Raw genomic sequence first — 16,846 nt, forward strand, 5'->3', positions numbered from 1 at the left:
ACATCTTTTTTGTTAGTATACAAAAGATTGAGCCTCATCAACGATCTCCGACGGGTAACCCCTCTGCAGAAATCTTTTTGGTTTTTCACTCTGTGACAGAAATTCAATATCAGAGAACAGTTCCTCCTAACTTGGAGAAACTGTCCCTTGGGAATTCCCCAAGTAGTGAGAATGGGTGCGCACTCTGTCAAGAAAGCAGACTGTTAGTGGCTGTCTCTTTCCTATGTATAGTGGATGTTAAAGAGCCATCTGCTAATTTGGTAATTTTGATGTCTAGGAACAAGATGGTTTCCTTTATCTCTGAAATTATTTTGAGATTAATGTCATTGATGTTGAGATATGCCACAAACTCTCTAAAACTGCCTAACCTGCCCAGAAAATCAGAACATCATCAATGAACCTCAACCACAAGACCCTCTCGGTCCATACGGCATTGGGTTCGATGAATACGATCTGTTCCTCCCACCAGTCCAGGAACAAATTTGTGTAGGATGGGACACAAGGACTTCCTATCGCTGTGCCCCTGCGCTGGTCGAGGACCCCGCGCTTGAATAACTAGTAGTTGTGGGTGAGGATGTAGGCCAATAGCTCAATAAAAAGGTGGTTTCTGGAAGGGACCACCTCTCTTCTCTGTTGGAGGAAGTGTTATGTCGATTTAAGACTGACCTCATGCGGTATAGAGCTATATAGGGATTCAATGTCCATACTAGCTAACAATACAACGGGTACGAGGATTATCCCATCAATTTGTTGTAGGATGTCAGTTGTGTCCTGGACAAATGATGGCAGGGCTTGGACAAACGGATACAATAGGTTATCGATGTGTATACCACAGTTTTGTGTTTACTGTCTATGCCGGATACTATCGGTCTGCCTCTTAGTGGCTCCAACCCTTTATGTATCTTTGGTAGTGAATAGAAGGTCGGTATCTTTGGATGAATTGGATGAAGGAAGTCGAATTCTATATGGTATCCTCATCGTTCAGGAGTCTGCTGCACATCTTGACATAGCTATCCCGTGATAATACCACTATATTTCCCCCTTTGTCTGCGGGTTTTATGACTATGTTGGGATCTTTTTCCAGACATGTCAATGCTTTAAATTCCCCCGGACTCAGGTTATTTGTTTTAGTAGTTACCGACTGATAGTAAATGTCATGCATTATAGACCACTGTAGTAATTGACCGTCGTAGTGGCCCATGTTAGTGTGGATCCTGCACAATGGCCAAAGAAAGTAAAAGACCAACATGAAAAGGTGGAGCTGCTTAATAAATGTACTACATAGTGGACCACATTATAATTAACCTGCCTAGTGGACCACTGTAATAAATATCCTGCATAGTAGCCCCCATGAGTAACTGTTAATCATAGTAACCCCCAGAATAAAATGTACAGCATAATATCCCACCGTAGTGCAAGTTGACAATAGTAACCTATTGTGTTTGTAGTTACCCATAGTAACCAACTGAAGTAAGAGTTGCACGTAGTACCGCACTGAAGTGTTGCCCATAGTAGCACTCTGTTGTATGAGTTTGCCATATTAGCCAAATTTTTAATGAGTTGCCCAAAGTATATTACTGTTAAATATGCCCATAGCAGCCAAGAGTAATAAGAGTTGCGCATTATTGCACGCAGCAGTTAATATAAAAATGTATACATTTGGGTCTGTATTTTTTAACACACTAGCGTGGTATATTTCCAAATCTCCAGTGTGACAGAAATGTGACAAATGACGTATATCTTTCAGGAAATTCTTATTTAAAGCTACTGTTTGGATTTTGACACGTGCTGCACTGTCAGACTAACCAAATGGTATTGTTATCCAATAATTCATAATTGCAGCCGTGATAATGGTTCTTTTGTTCCCACTCGTGCACGTCCACAATATGGCTGCACAACGATGACCATATTTCGAAAGTAGATCCGGATTTCCTTTACTTGTTTAGAACACCACCATGAATCGTTTTTAATGCTCGCAATCGAAGGTGCAAGTGAGCAGTGACTCCTTTTTGAGGCCCCGAGCAATTTTTTGCCCAACGATTTTGCCACATGCCAGACGTCAAATACGCGTACGATATCAGGAAATTCCTCACGCGTTCTTTTTCGGATACCGACCTGACGATCCGTTGCAACTATTTAAACATTCAATCCTTTAGCAGTCCACAACTGTAGTTTTTCTAAATGCACTGTAAATCCCACAATTTTTTTGCTCTGTACCTCTAAAAATGTGTAGACCGTATATTTGGCGGAAAACCCAGGGCTATTTGTTTGGCCATCGGCAGCAATACAAACTGGTAGCCTTTGTAAATTTGAGGTTTGCCTTCTGCTGCATCCAATGATGATGTATAACGGGGAATAACAGATCATGCTGGTCCTGGAAAAACGTGGTTTTTGAAATTCTGTTTAGTATCTGAAACGTATTTTTTACTTTTGTGAAATTTGCACCACTCAACAGAATACTGGATGCTAGTAATATATTTCCAGCAGGACAATTTGGGTTGGCTTCGCCAGAGATTACTGATATAACCTCTTTGGCATAGAACTTAAAAAACGATCATCATTGACCCCTTTTTCAACATTTTTACATGTGTTCGTTTCAATAAACGTTGCTTTCTGTAAGGGCAGGCAATCATAGAAAATAACACTAGTAAGGAACTTTTGAAAACAATATATCTTTCTACGGTGGCAGTGTTAAGGACCGGTCACATTAACCTTTCAGGCCTTGGGTTCCAAATTAGTTTGTACCTGGATGCATCAAGGAGGCCAAAAACTATATAATTTATAGTTTTTAGTTCCCACAGATACGTAGAGATGAGCTGCGGCAAGTATACAGCCTACTCTGCTTAAGGCGCGTACACTGAATCTTTATTCACTTTGGTATAGTTCTAATACAGGAAAGGAATACGTCATTAGTCATGGGGTTAATCTTATTGGGTTAGAAAAACATCAAGAATCGTGCATTGTTCAACAATCAGCGTAGTGAGAATATCTATGTGGAATGTCCTTCAAATGATTATTCCTCCCTTGTGAGTTTGGATGATCGCAGCGTCTTATCAGCACGATTTGCTCTTTTCCCAAAGCTCAGGACGTGGGGGAGTCTCTTTTGATAGCGACTGTACCAGGCAAATGTTCTCGGATGAATAGAAAAAATCATTAGACATTGCACCGAATCTCATGCTCTAAAGTTATTTCTGCTTTAATTATTGTTTCACTACACACAAGCTTATTTACATCTTATAATGCTCCATTTTGTATCTAGCGGCCATTTTGAGACAGATTCTTCCATTTTATGGACCTGTACCTTCTCAGCAGCATCCGGCTGGCCTTGGACTAGGCTTTCAAAATCTTGACTTGGATTCTGTAAAGGGTTGTCTGTGTCAGATAGTATTTCGAAATCTTGGCTTTCAGAGGTATCCAATTCTTCTGCGAAATTAAAAGTTGAGTTGTTTGGATCTTCGGATGCAAGAGTTGAAATACTTAGATCGAGTGAGGATTTTCACTCTGTGACAGAAATTCAATATCGGCGGGGAACAGTTCCTCCTAACTTGGAGAAACTGTCCCTTGGGAATTCCCCAAGTAGTGAGAATGGGTGCGCACTCTGTCAAGAAAGCCGACTGTTAGTGGCTGTCTCTTTCCTATGTATAGTGGATGTTAAAGAGCCATCTGCTAATTTGGTAATTTTGATGTCTAGGAACAAGATGGTTTCCTTTATCTCTGAAATTATTTTGAGATTAATGTAATTGATGTTGAGAGATGCCACAAACTCTCTAAAACTGTCTGCCTAACCTGCCCAGAAAATCAGAACATCATCAATGAACCTCAACCACAAGACCCTCTCGGTCCATACGGCATTGGGTTCGATGAATACTATCTGTTCCTCCCACCAGTCCAGGAACAAATTTGTGTAGGATGGGACACAAGGACTTCCTATCGCTGTGCCCCTGCGCTGGTCGAGGAACTTGCGCTGCAATAAGTAGTAGTTGTGGGTGAGGATGTAGGCCAATAGCTCAATAAAAAGGTGGCTTCTGGAAGGGACCACCTCTCTTCTCTGTTGGAGGAAGTGTTATGTCGATTTAAGACTGACCTCATGCGGTATAGAGCTCTATAGGGATTCAATGTCCATACTAGCTAACAATACAACGGGTACGAGGATTATCCCATCAATTTGTTGTAGGATGTCAGTTGTGTCCTGGACAAATGATGGCAGGGCTTGGACAAACGGATACAATAGGTTATCGATGTGTATACCACAGTTTTGTGTTTACTGTCTATGCCGGATACTATCGGTCTGCCTCTTAGTGGCTCCAACCCTTTATGTATCTTTGGTAGTGAATAGAAGGTCGGTATTTTTGGATGAATTGGATGAAGGAAGTCGAATTCTATATGGTATCCTCATCGTTCAGGAGTCTGCTGCACATCTTGACATAGCTATCCCGTGATAATACCACTATATTTCCCCCTTTGTCTGCGGGTTTTATGACTATGTTGGGATCTTTTTTCAGACATGTCAATGCTTTAAATTCCCCCGGACTCAGGTTATTTGTTTTAGTAGTTACCGACTGATAGTAAATGTCATGCATTATAGACCACTGTAGTAATTGACCGTCATAGTGGCCCATGTTAGTGTAGATCCTGCATAATGGCCAAAGAAAGTAAAAGACCAACATGAAAAGGTGGAGCTGCTTAATAAATGCACTACATAGTGGACCACATTATAATTAACCTGCCTAGTGGACCACTGTAGTAAATATCCTGCATAGTAGCCCCCATGAGTAACTGTTCATCATAGTAACCCCCAGAATAAAATGTACAGCATAATATCCCACCGTAGTGCAAGTTGACAATAGTAACCTATTGTGTTTGTAGTTACCCATAGTAACCAACTGAAGTAAGAGTTGCACGTAGTACCGCACTGAAGTGTTGCCCATAGTAGCACTCTGTTGTATGAGTTTTCCATATTAGCCAAATTTTTAATGAGTTGCCCAAAGTATATTACTGTTAAATATGCCCATAGCAGCCAAGAGTAATAAGAGTTGCGCATTATTGCACGCAGCAGTAAATATAAAAATGTATACATTTGGGTCTATTTTTTAACACACTAGCGTGGTATATTTCCAAATCTCCAGTGTGACAAATGTGACAAATGACGTTTATCTTTCAGGAAATTCTTATTTAAAGCTACTGTTTGGATTTTGACATGTGCTGCACTGTCAGACTAACCAAATGGTATTGTTATCCAATAATTCATAATTGCAGCGGTGATAATGGTTCTTGTTTTCCCACTCGTGCACGTCCACAATATGGCTGCACAACGATGACCATATTTCGAAAGTAGATCTGGATTTCCTTTACTTGTTTAGAACACCACAAGACCCTCTCGGTCCATACGGCATTGGGTTCGATGAACACTATCTGTTCCTCCCACCAGCCCAGGAACAAATTTGTGTAGGATGGGACACAAGGACTTCCTATCGCTGTGCCCCTGCGCTGGTCGAGGACCCCACGCTGCAATAAGTAGTAGTTGTGGGTGAGGATGTAGGCCAATAGCTCAATAAAAAGGTGGTTTCTGGAAGGGACCACCTCTCTGTTGGAGGAAGTGTTATGTCGATTTAAGACTGACCTCATGCGGTATAGAGCTATATAGGGATTCAATGTCCATACTAGCTAACAATACAACGGGTACGAGGATTATCCCATCAATTTGTTGTAGGATGTCAGTTGTGTCCTGGACAAATGATGGCAGGGCTTGGACAAATGGATACAATATGTTATCGATGTGTATACCACAGTTTTGTGTTAAACTGTCTATGCCGGATACTATCGGTCTGCCTCTTAGTGGCTCCAACCCTTTATGTATCTTTGGTAGTGAATAGAAGGTCGGTATCTTTGGATGAATTGGATGAAGGAAGTCAAATTCTATATGATATCCTCATCGTTCAGGAGTCTTCTGCACATCTTGACATAGCTATCCCGTGATAATACCACTATATTTCCCCCTTTGTCTGCGGGTTTTAGCACTGTCTGGATCTTTTTCCAGACATGTCAATGCTTTAAATTCCCCCGGACTCAGGTTATTTGTTTTAGTAGTTACCGACTGATAGTAAATGTCATGCATTATAGACCACTGTAGTAATTGACCGTCGTAGTGGCCCATGTTAGTGCGGATCATTGTTCTGCTTGCTCATCAGGTAGGTTGAAATCAGTCCTAAAAAACGATCGTCAACAGGATTATAGTTTCTCCCTCTGCCCTTTGTTCTACCACGTGTGGAACTTTTACCTCTACTTCTTTCATAATGGCGCCCTCTTCGATTGAACTTTTCCCCCGATGTGTCACTCTCGGACGGGCTTGCTTCCGACTCTGTGACCTATGGTCGTAGATCTTATTCTCAGGAAAGTCATGTAAGTCACGATTTGAAGTGATGCTTCATTTCTTTGTCTTTTTCCTTTTTGTCGGTTTGCTTCCTCCAACAATGTTAGTTTCCTTAACAGCCTTGTCTAGTTTCCTTTTTTTTCATGTATATTTTTTTCTTCCTTCAAGAGAAGATGCCTGAAGCAGAACGAGCACTCTGAGCCAAGTTTGGGGTTTGCTACTTCTCTAGTTCTATGCCAACATAATTCTTTGGTTCTTTTGCTGTATATGTACATGTTCTCTGTAATGTAAACTACATTCTAGTTTGGAGAACATTTAATTAACCAAATAAGATAGTTGTGAAGAACACAATATGCCTTGACAAGGTCATCAACTGTGTTAGGGTCTACCATCAGGGTAGTCCCTAAAACTCTCCACTGACTTACCATACTCCCAAAGGCACACTCAACCACTCGACGTGCCCGGCTCAGCCTATAATTAAAAATCCTTTTCCGGCATTCAGTCCTCTTCGTGGGTATGGGCGCAGCAGGTTTGGCATTAGAGGGAAAGCCTCATCCGATACCATCAAAAAGGGGACTGAATGTGTGGTTCCCGCCAAAGGTTGGGGGGCTGGGAGGCGTAACGCCATCTCAGAGACTTTGCATCCCATTCTGTGATGCTCGCAGCACCCGAGAATCTCCAGTGCTGCCATAGGCGCCGACGTCGATGCAAACAAATTTGCAATGTGCATCAGCTACCGCCATCGGGACAACCGAAAAATATTTTTTGTAGTTATAAAACTTTGAGCCTGAGTGCGGTGGCTGAAGCACACGGACTTGTTGGCCATCAACCGCGCCTAGGCAGTTTAGAAATTTAACAGTTTGAAAGCCTGCTGCGACACGGTGCCAAGTCTCCTAGGATGGTGAAGGCATCACAATGGGCTGCAACTTCTGCCAGATGGCGCTGCATGTGCACCTCACATTTTCAGTGATGGTTGATTTACCAACCCGAAATTGGAGATGCAGGGATGCATAGCTCTCTCCTGTGGCCAGAAAGCTGAAAAGAAGCAGAGAAGAAAGATATGTTAGTACACTTACAAGACCTACATTGTCACAACACTTTAAATATACACAGTATTCACTTGTTGCACTCTACACGCAATTTATAGAAGATCGTCGAAGAATTGGTGGCACAGAAATAAGATCTGCATTGCAGCAGGAGGGAGCATTTGGGATGTTGTATTTACACTTTACAAGCTCTACATTTTTCCTTAACCGTTCTCCCCATCCACAACATTATAGTAGATGGGGAGAGAGAATGAGAAAAGACACATGTTCCCTAATCCCTCATAAACTGAACAAGGGTCCGGAGGATGCAGGTGCGCAGGGGCCCGACGGTAGAGGCAGACTTGTTCGGTAAGTTCAATAATCTCTCTTCTGCCGCTTGGTTTTTGAAGTCAACCAGCGTTAAACTGCTTCTCCCAAAGGTTCCGGATCCCAGGGAAGCCGTTCAAGAGGCCACGGTGGCAACAGGTAACTCCGGCAGTCTCCTCATTGCAAGCAGCAAGATACATGCTATAATTTTCGCTCGTGATCACTTCATAATGTGTATAGGCGTGGGCAGGAAGGGTAAAAAACCTTTTCTGCCTTCTCTTCGGGGGGTACTGGAAGAGGATCAGTGCAGGAGTGCACCTGCACCCAAAGTGTTTGATTGGGTGCTGATGCACTCCTGTACGGAAGTGCGTAATCTGTATCGACATCGAAGCAGCGGAGGCAAAGGATGATGTCGGGACAGACACAACATAGGGTTGGAAACTGTTAAGCATGGGGTATTTAAACATGGATGGGGCGAGAATAATCACACCCACGTACATTAGGATAACTAACGACTTTACAACTTCTGCACGCTGGGCGTAAATTCGCTTTGGAGTCTTCCGCTGGATTAATTAACATAGCCGCTGAGATAGGATTGCATATAAATGCGCAGTCCAATACAGACGTCCATGGTGTGCATACGCAAAATACATGACAGAATTAACAAAAGTGATAGGATAACAAAGGTGACATACCGAAGGGTGATGAGCAGCCTTTCTTTTGCAGCGATCGTCTTCCTCATCTGCGTATCTTGGTACGTCAGGTCCTGGCGCACCAGCTCCAGAAGGCGCTCAAAGACCTCCATAGGTAGCCGGCAGAAGGCAACGAACTTCTCCAGATGGCTGCAGAGAGAAAAAGAGAGCAAAATTAAATAACAATTCTCTGCAACGTGAAACCAATTCACGTGCAATACTTGGCTTACTTTTTCAAATCCTGGAAAAGACTTGCAAAATGCCCCTTGGTCCCCCTTTCAGTAAGAAGGGGATGGACCCAGTACCGACGGTGGCGGCGGGAAGCACGATCACTCAGCAGAAAATTGGCAATATTTAATAAAAGATATGGCCTTAATCACACTGGAGTGCACACTGTATCAACAAACACTTTCAACCCCAAGGCAGTTAAGCACACATTATCCAATATGAAATTCCTCACCTTTTGGATTTCTCGGTCTGCATCAAGACAACCAGTAACAGAAGTTTGCACCGGGACAAAATGGCCACGGATCCTGTGCAGAAGTGGGCAGGGACAATGACATCACAGGAAACAGGTTTTCTTTTTTGCCAAGCCTAGAATCTGCACCTAAAACCGCGACTGCCATGAAAAATCCGCCGCAGTTTTTAACGCAGCGCTTCTGCGGATTTACCAGCGGTAGAACCGCTGAGAAATACGCAGTGAAAATCGCATTTTACTTCTGACATTCGGTGCGGATAAAATCGCTATATATCCGCGGTAATTCCGCCCTGTGTGAACCCAGCCTTATAGGTGTACATACATGGGTTTTATGTGCCCCAAATTAAACAGTTGTAATGGCAAACATACCGAATTCTGGTCGCTGCTGTGTTGTAGCAGCACGCCACTTTCACGTGCGCATGCTGCACCACCTCTCACCACAAGATGTCCTTCCTGGGGAGATTACTATAGTGCCAATGACGTGTGTCCCACAGCGGTGGTCTTGCTTCAACGGCGGGAATTAGGCGGTTCATGTCAGTCTGGGATACAGGCAAAATGCAGCAGCCCACTGCAGATTGCCACAGCAGAACTTTTATTGCCTGCATAATTAACGGGTAAATGCCTTCGCTGTGGCGTTGAAAGCGCAACGGAAAAATAACACACCTGGTCAACCGCTAAATTGTGCAGATCACAGCAATCGACAAAACCTGGTGATTCCCAGCGAATTACGCACACGCCCAAACGTCGACCCGAACTTTTACATACGACCACATCGTATCTACGTCCCATTAATACTAGATTATTGCTAGCGGCGATTATGTGCGCCGTGTATTCGCTCTTGAGGACAGATGCATTACAATGAACTAGCCACGATTGTCGCGTATATACGCTCGGGCGTATTTATGCGCCATATATTCGCTTGTGTCAATGCACCCTTACGGTGTGACGGGGACGTCCACTACTTGCGTGTAGTACTGTATTCTCTGCTGTCATCTTTCTATATAGTCTCGTTTCTATCTTGCCTGTTGCAAAATTACCAGTGAGAATAAGATCCAAAAACGGTACTTCCTTGACATTCTGTGTATCAATGAATTGCAGATTCATTGCATCACCATTGATATAGCCCGTAAATTCTATTACTGCATTATTTTCCTGCTCTGAATTTGCTCCATCGTTCCAAACAATTATCATATCAATAAACCTATCATACCACACCATGCGGCTAAAAAAAGCATTCTTATGATTAAAAATTAACATTCTCCCACCAACTCATTGTAAGATTGGCTATATAGATGGTGAGAATTTGGAACCCATAGGGGCTCCAGAAACCTGCAAATACTCATTATCAAATGCAAAGAAATTGTTAACAAAAATTCAACTGCCAAAACAAACTCTTAACTCATTACTAGAATCACTAAATTCCTGAAAATGATAATTAATAGCCTCTAATGCCGCATGGTGTGGTATGCTAGAATAAAAAACCTTAACGTCGCAGAGCTCCCACTTATAATTTTTCTCCCATGTTATATATTGAATTTGTTGGACAACATTCTTGCTATTCCTTAAAAATCTTGGGACTCTACTAATGGCTGCAGGGATCGATACACCCACGAACCAAGGCGTTCACAGGGTGAATCGATCCCTGCAACTATGGGGCGCAAGGGGGGTGGAAAAACCTGCTTTGTGCAGTTGAGGGAGGCCATGAAATATTGTCATCACAGGGATCTGCAGGATAAAGAAACGCACCTTTCTCATATAATACTCCTAACTGTAAATCTGTGTGCAGAATTTTTCAATTCCACCAAACAATCTTGCAATGAATTCATTTGTAGGTTTCTATACTTTTCAATCATCCAATATAGTCTTAACTTGTGTGGCATACAAATCACAATCTAATATAGTGACATTTTCCCCCTTGTCTGATTTTTTTTAATTACATTTTTATTCGACATGAGTTTTTTCAGATCTCTTTTTTCTCCCTTGGTAAGATTTTTAGTATTTGACTCATTACTTTTCTTTAATTTAGCTCTTTTTCTATTATGTATTGAAAGTCATCCGTATGTTTTGTTCTTGATGACAGAAACTTGGATTAGGAATCTTGAAGTCTATATTAGTTTTTTATTTTTTATCTTCATTTTCATGAGTTTTTTTTTCGAATTCAATAAGCTCTATTATCACTTCATTGAAAGGTTTATTCATAAATTCATTTTCCACCTGCAATCGACTACTTTCCACAGAACATGAAGATTTATCCTGTTCATTACTGGTGTTCTTAAAGTGTTTTCTTACACTGAGTGATCTTATAAATTTGTTTATGTCCATCAATGTATCAAATAATGAAAAATCACTTTTAAAGTCAAAACTCAAGCCTTTGTTCAGAATATGCATTTGTCGTGCTGTTATAACAAACGGGGTCAAGACTATTAATTATTTCAAGTTTCTTATTTGTGTTTCTCCCATGCATTTTTGTATTCTCCTCCTATTATCCTCTTGGTGTAGTTTGTTCTGGACTAGATAAATTGCAGCTTCAAAATCTTTCGGTGGTGTTGTTATAAGTGTCAGTTGTAGAAAATGTAGCTATTAAATCTCTTGTTCTTATACTGCCTTCTCTTTAAGATGGGTCTAAAATTCTAAAAATCTCTTAACTCAATCTTTCTCATCCCGTTCTAACTTGCGGTTTTTTCACCTGCATAATTGACTCTTCCATCTTGGCCATACTTTCTTTCAATTTTACATTAACTGCCTGCAGTTCTCCTGGTTTCATCACATCAGCTAGGGTTTCTTCCAATTCCTTTATGTCCGCCTTCAGCTCCTTTAGTTTGTTCTCTTCAAACTCCACAATCAGTTTCATTAAGTTGATAGAACAGACCGACAACGTATCATTCCATCTTTCTCTGAATTCCTCTGAATATGAGTGGGTTCTTTTTTCAGTCTCAAATCCCATGGGATCATTTCCAGTTCAATTTTTTTTTTTGAGACTCTGCATGTCCCACCATATCTTTGGTGTGGTTTGCTGTCGTATGATCAAGCATGTGAACGCAACAACCGTAGTACTAACAAAAATATTCACTCAATTTGTGCAATGCAGTAAAACATGTTTTTTTGTTAAAAAGCTTTATAAAAGTTATGGCGGCAGGGTCAGCAAGATTTTTAGCCCCAATTGGATTTGCTCCTTGATGTGAAGGTCATGCCTGTGCCTCTGAATATAGGGGGTGTTGAGTAGAAACCGTATGCGCAACGTGTTGCTGGGCTGGGGCCATAGGGGACAAAAAAACAGAAGGGGGCATGGCGGCTGAAGGGCGGTGCTGCCAGATGCTTGGTGGTGCAACCTCTCTGGAGGCGCCAACGGTTCCTGGAAAAGTACTATTGTGTCCAAATTGGCTCACACCCCTAAATAAAACACTGGCCTTCTCAGGGTCTTCAGCAATAAGGATCAATGTTGTGAAGCAATTTTGTAGCCTGAGTTGGAGGTTTGAGTTGAGGTGACGGCTACTCGATGCTATGCTGAGACCAATTGTGTCAGCCCAATCCAGTGAATGTTGGCTACGCGGACAATCTAGAACCTGTTAGTTGACTAAGCGACCCATGCCCGGAGCCTCCTTTGGCGGCCATGCAGGAAGGGGAGCCTGGGATGGTCCTGCAACGAGGGACAACTCCACCCTTATCTCCAGTAGCTGCTGGTGCGGCTGTATAGTCGCTTGTGACCGCATAGCCCACTGAGTTGTCGTCCAAGTCAGTTTGCGACGCTGCAGTTTCCCTATAAGCATATTAGAAAATCAGTGAGCAGCAGCTTGAGCGTTTTTCAATACAAGTACATCGGTATGATGCCTCTTTATTTATTCCATGTCACACAGACTGACGTTTCGACCCACGCAGGGGTCTTTCTCAAGTGACTAAAAATTGCTCTACAGACACTAAATGTATTCCAATCACCATACACTGACAATTAAAATCAACTTACAGCTGAATCTAATAGTGCATATGGCTATCGCAGGTGCTGGGTCCACAACCTTATCTTTGAACAATGGCTAAACAGCCTGGGATGCCGGCGTCCATGCTTCTCCACTGAGTAGGCACGGGATTTCATTCTTCACGCGATGCAGAGAGTTCCTGGGGCCTCTTAAAACATACTTCCCGTCTCAACTATCGCGAGAGCCATCACGTCAGCTGCCATGCGTGCATCACAGCTACGGAGGTGCGCTGCCACGGTGACCATGACAACTTTAATCCGGCAACTGTATCAACGCCGCTGTCTTTACCCGCTGTCTCCTATAGTTCTATTACCGTATACAGATCAGTATACCGGCATGTCAGCAGTGTTTGCACTCCATTTGTATTAACACATTACTGTCTGCTAATAATAAGCCTCACTCATACATCATAATAAAGGCAATAATCAATGTATCACATATCACAGTTAGTCTCAAAGTATACAGCAATACTGACAGGTGTCTGTGAACAGCTGCAATCATCTTGCAATATCCTCTGTAATACATGAACAATCTCCATCCAGTATATTAAATGTATTAACCCATTAGTGACCACACACTGACCAGCGCTCACTAGAATGGTCTATTTCCCACATCAATGGAGGCACAAATAGTTCAAACAAATAAATTACGATTAATAGTCTACCCCCATTATACTAGTTAAATCCCATCAGCAGTCATAGGGTGCGTTCACACGAGCGTCGCCGTTTACGCGGCGAAGCGAGTGCGACGTAAATGCGCTTTGGCGGTCGTATTTCACGCGGAAAGTTCTGCGGTGTCTCGCCCGTTCATACGAGCGTCGAAGCGCTGGCGAAAAAACGCCGATAAGAATGTAGACGCTGCAAGCTGTGTGCCATTACCGCTTAATGAGCTGGCCCTGCCCCTTGGCTTACGAACGTTACACACGGACTTCTTCACTCCACATTGACTGCACTTTGCAACAGAAGACAGTGAATACTCCTTGCAGAAATCCTGCAGTTACTGTTCATATGCTGCCCATCACCAGGGACGATGCCGCCGCATCGCCGTTTCTGTCGACGGCGCAGAAGACAACGGCGTCTTTCTGGAGCAGAGCATGCATTGTTGCTGCATGCTGCGCCAAACATGCTGCGCAGGACAGAAAGTGAGCGCCGCTTTTGGGTGCATCCCATGATGCTGTCAGCGCAGAGCCAAGACTTCTTCACACAGATGTATGTTGCATTACGCAGCTATCCGGAACAGTTTAAGCTGTTCTGCAGGCTAACGATACTGCAGTTTGACTCTCTCCTACTGGGTTTGTCCGTTGCTCTCACACGCCAAAACACAGACATGCGAGACTCTGTGCCACCTGAGGAACGCCTCTTAATAACCTTGCGGTAAGTAACCTTTTTCTGTAAGTTCCATAGCGTTTTGCTGAACACTACCTAAATTGTTGTTCCCCTTTGGTTGATTTACACGCCAGGGCAACAAGTCTTTGAAATTAAACTGCATTGTGTCTGGCCGAGAAAGTTACCGCGGGTTCATGTTGCGTCAATTTGCATGCTTATTGCGTTGTTTGCCACGACAGTATCTTGACACAGATAAAAAGAAATCACAGCAGCCTTTTGTCTTTGCATTTCATTATCAGTGCTGGCTCTCTTTTATGTTGCAATGAAAGTGTTGATGGTATTTTTGCAGAGACAACTGATGCGACGTACAGTTTTTACAATAGCACTTTTAATGTGAAAGTTGCAATATTTCTTGGCACTGTTTTGAAACGACGTGCCGGGAGCTTGCCAATGCTCTCTTGAAACAAGGTGCTGTCACATACTGCTGGTGCTCTGCGCTCGCCAAGCTCTTAGTCTTGCCGCATGCGCATGTTGCATTAGGGATACAGCGTACATAACGATACCATGTCTACGCCCCCACACCATATATTATAGTAGCCACAGTCTTTGTTCTGCTGGAGCTCGTAGGGCAGAACAGTTAAAGCAGTTTGGGTGCTGCAATCATTTGGCAAGCCTTTGTCACATTGATGCCTATTCAAATTTAGCAACACTGCCAGTGGGCCGTTTAAGCACCGTCTGTGCCAAGTTAGAACACAACGTAACGGAATCTTTTGTTATGCGCTGCAAATTCCATTGCTGCTAGCACTAATGAAACGGCGTTGGCCATTGTCCGTCCATGGCAAACGATTCCTATGGCCTTTGTGGTGGCTGTGCAGCAGGTGATAGTGGCAATTGTCAAGCGGCATCACGTTTACCCATTACATGAAGTTATGACATTTTGAGGTCAGAGTCTGTTCGAAACAGTAATGTGTAGTCAATGGAAGTCAAAGGCATTGTTCTACTATTAACCTTTTTATTTGTTTCATAGGTTTCTGTCAACGGGACATTCCTATGCATCGCTGCGGTTTGCATTTCAACGAGGACGTTCCACAATTTCCGTTATTGTCCCTGAAACATGCACTCTCATATGGGAGTATCTAGTACCTATAGTAATGGCCCCTCCATCGCAGCAAGATTGGCACGAAGTTGCGAGTGCCTTCTGGGAGAGGGCCAACTTTCCAAATTGTCTTGGGGCGCTGGACGGCAAGCATATACGCGTTCGAAAGCCTCCTAATTCTGGCTCCCGATATTTCAACTATAGGCATTTTTTTTCTATGGTCCTTCTTGCCGTCGCCGATAGCAACTACTGCTTCCGGATAGTTGATATTGGAGCATATGGTAGCAGTGCTGACGCACGCATTTTTAGCACCTCACGAATGAGCAGGAGGCTTTCGGCTGGCCAGCTTGCCCTGCCTGAACCATGTGCGCTTCCTGGTCTGACTGAACCAGCCCTTCCTTTTGTTTTTGTGGCGGATCAGGGTTTTGGATTATCAACCCATGTTATGCGGCCCTTTGCTCGCAGGAACATGAGCACCAGGAAGCAGGTATTTAATTATCGGCTCACACGCGCCAGGCGTTTTGTTGAGTGCACTTTCGGGTTGCTCTGCAACCGGTGGCGGGTGCTGCACTCAGCTATACAACTCACGCCGGAGCACGTGTGCGCTGTAATTAAAGCGGCCGTGGTCTTGCATAATTTCTGCCGGCGAAGCAATGTTGCCTGGAATGCTGTCGATGGTCAGTTTGCCATTCACAATGCAAACTTAAACCTGAGGCAGTATGCAAGGCAAGTACCAACTGCTGTGCGAGTGCGAGACAGTTTTTCTCACTTTTTTATGAGTCCACATGGACACCTTCCCTGGCAGATGGATCATGTGCAGGGAGGCAGTTGAACTTGCCCATCCTAGCAGCATTTTTTTTTTTTTAAGCCTATAAGTTGTATTAAAGCAGATGAATTTGGGCTGCTCAGTTATTGGTACAACAAAGGGTAGGGACTCGCAAGCATCGAGGACCCGTGACGTGGGTTGCGAGCTTAAGCATCATATGCCGTGCAGATTTCTTTCATTTTCTCCTTGCTTGGCACAGCTAAGCAACAATTTGCACGGCATATGTTGTAACTAATACCTCGATTTCTGACAATTGTTATGTGTATAGCTGTGTGTACTATTTCATGACAACATCGGGAGCTTCCTCAGACACTTACCTTACCTGCCAACGAAGACCAACAGTTATCCCAAAATCGGTGCCCGCATTCACGACTAAACAGGAAGATGTCTTTATTACCACAAATTTGCTGTCCATACTTCACAACCATGTACGATAATGAATGAGTTGCTAAGGCCATCGGCCGCAAGCTGACATTGTCTTTTGCTGGTTTGGCGCAAGTTACCCTTTTCTTGAAACATCGTTGCATCTTAGTCGGCACTCTGGGAAACCGTTAGCAATGCAGTGTTATATGGCTTCCTCAGTTCTTGCTGTTAGCACTCCGTTACTGCAGTACCACGGATAAGTCAGCTGAAATGTAATAGCCTACCGTTTTAGCGAATACATTCTGTTTGCCGATAACGGAGTTACTGCCACTACCACAAAATGGGTATTCATTCCTGGAATAAAAGACACTGT

Source organism: Eleutherodactylus coqui, chromosome 1, assembly GCF_035609145.1.
Source record: "Eleutherodactylus coqui strain aEleCoq1 chromosome 1, aEleCoq1.hap1, whole genome shotgun sequence".
Taxonomy (NCBI): Eukaryota; Metazoa; Chordata; class Amphibia; order Anura; family Eleutherodactylidae; genus Eleutherodactylus; species Eleutherodactylus coqui.